Raw genomic sequence first — 5,410 nt, 5'->3', positions numbered from 1 at the left:
TTTTAATGATACATATAATTTATTTTGATAAGTTTATGACTTATTGAAATTTAAGAGACTTTTGTTTTAATTAAGAAAATTACTAGATGATAAGCAATCTACTATTAAAACAAATATACATTTTGATCTGATAGAACTATTTGAAACCAAATTCTCAGCTAAGATATCATTTCTAGTTTTACTGTGTTATTTTATGTACTGCATGTCTCTGTTTATTTAAAAGTGGGAAATTTATTTTTCTAATCCTTTTATAATCATTATTCCTTTACAGTAGGTAAATCACTCATTAATCCTCTTATTTATTACTTCGAACTGCTTCAAATATAACGTTCCATAAATTTATGAAACTATCACTACTATAGAATGATCTTTTATAAATTTCATCAACACCAAACCTTGTGTATAATTCAACTTGCTCAAAAGCCCTGGTTTAATTTACCTAACAACTTCTTAATCACCGAAAAACTTATTTTTTTTTTCATGATTATCTTCAAAATATTACCTGAAAAAGAGCAAAACTAATATTTTCTTTCTGTTAATTTCTCCCATTAGCTATACACAGTATATTTTGTACTTGTAAATAAAAAAAAAAAAAAATTGTATATATCTGTTATTTTTTTCAGAAACCATATTCTTATAATGTATATACATCTGTAGTCTTAATTTTACATATGGATTTCATCTTTTTGTAAGTTGCCCATAAATAAGGTTTATGCACAATTTTGTTAATACCTACACTTATACATTCAAATTTTCCTACTTGCATAACTATTTCTTATTGTTTTACATCGTTCGTGTACTGTAGTTTTTAATATACAATTCAATGTTCATTTCTTGCCATTTATGATGACCTGACTATCATATCTAGCAAATGCTCGCAATAACCTCAGATTCCTTACATCATCACTTGTGTATTTTATTTATCATTTCTGGAACATTCTGTATATTTACTTAGGTTATTTTTACACAATTAAAGGACTAACGTAAGTTTTTTTCGGCTTATTGAATAAAATACTTTTGATAGAAATCGCCGCTCCACTGGCATTCCGTATTTGATGTAAAAAAATATTGAAACGCTTATGATTAGTGATGACGATATGAAGTTTATTGTATACATAGATTTACACCATATATTACAGTGAATATACAGCTAAATCTCTTTTATCACAGTTAATGGGTAAGGGAGAACCCTGCGATATGTGAAAATCCAGGAAGTAAGACTAGGTGCACAGTATATGTAGTATAATGTGCTTGAATCTATCGTATTTAAAGTATAATATCAATACAGTACAGTGCTATAATATATACTACATTTAATTTCAAATATTTTACATAACTTTATAAATAAACATTAATTCACTCGTATATTTTACTTAAATCTTACAAGTTTTCTATTATTGCTTACAACCCATTCATACACATACACGCACACTCTGATTTGATATGATATGGTGTTCTAACACTCACCAATGACAGTAGTATCTTCAGCTATAAAAACGACGACGACGCTGCAAATGACAATGACGAGGCTGATGACGATGACAGACCTGTACAATACAATGAACGTGATGATGAATGATAATGATGGTGTTACTGCTTAGGTATAATTAGGTCTTTTAAACAGTTCTGAAACCGCCTCATCACCATCAGATATCGGCGCTGAGTCACCATCATCTGGTTGTGAGAGAGGCACAGACGCTCCCACTCCACTCGTAGAAGGTCGAAGTGCACCCGAAGGCTCTTCTGCTGGAGGCACTGAGAGTGTAGCTGGCTTTTTAAAATATGCCAAGAACATTGTGATTGTAGTTGCTGTCGTTGCTTTTCCTTTTATTGTAAAATACCCTTGTATAATGCCAGAACCCTATCAACATGATTGCAAAACTTGACAGTTTGAACCATGTTCTCATTGACTTCTTGTGTATAGCGTTGCAATGCCCTTGTCATGTTGGATATTTCTCGCAGGTTTTCCATGGTAAGACCTGTCTTATTCATTTCTTCTTTTTTTTTGCTTTTCTTGACTCGCTGACTCCGTCATTTCAAGGAGGACTCCATCTATCAGCAGGTCTGAATGGGCCTCGGTAAGGCTGTTCAATTATTATAGAATGTCAGCGAATCCTTCATCATTATTTCTACTGACCAGCGTCACATCCATCTCCACTGCAGAGTGATGGATTCCATCAGGAGAGAAACCTGCGTAATCATGAACTACAGCAGGCCATAATTTCTTCCAATTTGAAGTGATGGTTTCTTTTTTAATTTCTTGCAATGCTTGTTGCATGTTATTCAAACATGACACAATGTTGTACTTGCCCCAGTACTTTTTCAATGTGAAACCTTCTTCACTGTCATTGTCGTCGTCCTCGTCGTCTACCACCGTAATGAGGTCCTCCATTGTGCCCTAAATGCACGAATGACCTCTTGATACATTGGCTGTATAAGCGCTGTGGTGTTAGGGGGCAGAAACTCGACTTGAACCCCAACCTACTGCACGTCTTTTGCATTGCCTCCTGCACAGTCCTTCGAGAGAAGGAAGGCCATCCTCAACCAGATTCAGCTTTACCTAAGGAACAAAGCAGTGAATGATCCAGTCAACTGTCAGGGTTTTAGTTATCCAGGCCTTTGCGTTATACATCTTATAGACTGGGAGCATAGCCTTATTTTTTTTTTAAGGCTTCTGGACTTTATGCCATATAAATAACGTCTGGGTTCATCATAAAGCCTGCACTATTACCAAACATGATAAGTGTGACTCAGTCCTTATACGCCTTGTAGCCTGGTTTGTGCACTTCATCAATGAAGAGGAATGTATGTGAGGGCATTCTCTTCCAAAAAGCACCTGTCTAGTCCAGATTGAACATTTTTTCTTGGAGCTACTGGCCATCCTTGATTTTTTTTGGAAATTCAACCTCCACGTAATGACAGGCAGCATCACTTTCGGCAGAGGAAGCGTCGCCATACTAAGGTACACTTTTAAGGCCATATTGCTTTTGAAATTTGTCGATCCAGCCTATGCTGGCTGTGAAGCATCCTCCTCGATGCGGCGAATTAATTGTCGTAATGCTAGCACACTGTGGTTCGTCAGTGTTATCTTCCTCGTCTTCTTTTTTGTCGTCGTCATCGGGCAAGGTTTGATCAGAGAGAGACTTGGTCTTTGTCCTGATCATATTTTTTCCTACAATCTAGAATCCACAAGGCTAATGCAGTTTCCATCTTAACAATTCGCTTATTACATAGCATTACCAAACATTTCCCTACTTTTTTAAATGTTACTGTTGCAGTTCTGCATATGTTCACTTCATCTTTCTTTATTTAGGGCACAGTAAATTCATTCACGCTATAAAGGCGGGCCACAGCAAAATAACTTCTACCCTCCTTTTTACTTACTTACTTACTTCCGTGATACTTAGGTCACATTTTGACCCATGGCCGTTCGTGATAGGATTCTCCACTCTTCTCTATCCTGTGCCTGATGGAACCATTCATTCTGGCTTCCCCCAAGGATTTTTACATCATCTTCCGCGCATCTTCTTCAATCTTTTCTTAGCAGTCCTACAGGTCTTTTTCCAGCAACCTCAGCTAAGAATATCCTCTTTGGAGCTCTACCCTCATCCATACGAGCCCTGTGTCCTGCCCATTTTAGTCTTCTTGATCTAATTATATCACAAATATTGAATTGGTTTTTACTATTTCTTATTTCTCTATTATGTTGTCTTCTCCATCCATTTATTTCTTGTTCATAGATGGGCCCCTCTATTCTTCTCAGAATTCAGTTCTCAAAAATTTCAAATTTTTTTCTCTAATGTTTTTATTAGAGACCATGTCTCGCATCCATATCTCAAAAATGATCTGATAACTGTGTAATATATTCTCAATTCTGTTTCACCAAAGATTGATTGTCGTTTAAAACGGTCTTTAAGTCTGAAGTAACATATGTTGGCCGCTCCAATCCTTGCTGTAACTTCTTCAGCCATTCCAGCATTCTGCGACATAGTAGAACCCAGATATTTAAAGGACTCTATTGTTTTTGCTTTCTTCCAACATAGCTAAAATTTTTATCTTTTCAGAAATTGTCATCATCTTCCTCCTCGTTTTTGGCTCATTAGAGGTATCTTTCATAGGGGCACGGCACTCAGCAGGAATTTTAATGGCTTTACAAAAGTTAAATGAATCACAGAGCACTGCAAATGCGAGACACTTTTATGGGAATATTACAGCGTAAATGAGAGGCTGGAGGAGCGGTGAGATGCACCATGGGAAGATGCTGGGAAAAGGATGCGATGATACGCAGCCAACAAGCTTATGGGAAACATCCACTAGTGCTCTGATTCGTCTATCTCGTGCTGGTTACAGATCCTGTGCCTTGTCTGACTTCCAGTGGGTATAAGAGCAAGCTACACTCCTTGTCTGGCTACCAAGGAAGCCCTTTCTTTTGTGGATCAAGATGAAACATGGCTAATTTCTGCAATACGACGGCCAATGCGGCGGTACTGTGAAGTGGCAAGGGCTCACTGTACTTCATTATGAAATGTGTATTTTAAACCCACTACTATAGATCTAAGTTTTAGTCCTTATCCCCACAACATTATCTAGATTAAATAGAATAATGATAATGAAGGTAATTACCTATGCGTGACAACCATCATGGAGCATTGCTAATGTATTGCAATATAATTTTATTTTGACAAATCAGGGCATCAATTCCATTCATCGTGAGAAAATTTTGAATATAATCAATTAAAAAACTGTACTTGGATACCATATGGTGAATTCAAAGGAAACTGAAACAACGCAACAGAGATTTATACATGCCACTCACACACAGAGATGTTTCATATACAATGCTAACGCAGTGCAGTAATTATCAAGATAACCAAATCGGTCATTAAACTTTCAAATAATTATTACAATGACGCACAGAAAGGTTATTTCGGAAATGATACTGTCACTTGCCATTATAAACTCTAGACAGGATGAGTGCCTTCAGTTTAGTAATGACTGGAATAAGAACTATAACTTTCCTCTATTCCAGCTCAATATGAGGTAGAACCTAACATGTAAGGGAAAACATCTTGTCTAACGTAATACGTTACGTTATAGTAGTCTTAGATGGAGTTTTATCAACATTGTATTTTTCCTGATAAATCTCTCCTCTGTAATGAGTGAAACATAATCTAGAAAGTGAAACAAGATAAGTGAAAAGATTACAATATTAAGTATATGCAGAAAAAAGTTTGAACTAGATATCAAAATATTTTGCTAACTGCTATAGACTCTGCAGAATTAGTATGCAAGTATTTTTAAATAAAGATATATATATATATATATATATATATATATATATATATATATATATATATATATATATATATATATATATATATATATATATGTATATATATATATATATATA

Source organism: Palaemon carinicauda, chromosome 10 (genome assembly GCF_036898095.1).
Source record: "Palaemon carinicauda isolate YSFRI2023 chromosome 10, ASM3689809v2, whole genome shotgun sequence".
Lineage (NCBI taxonomy): Eukaryota > Metazoa > Arthropoda > Malacostraca > Decapoda > Palaemonidae > Palaemon > Palaemon carinicauda.
The sequence above is the reverse complement of the archived record's forward strand: the minus strand, read 5'-3'. Positions refer to the sequence as shown.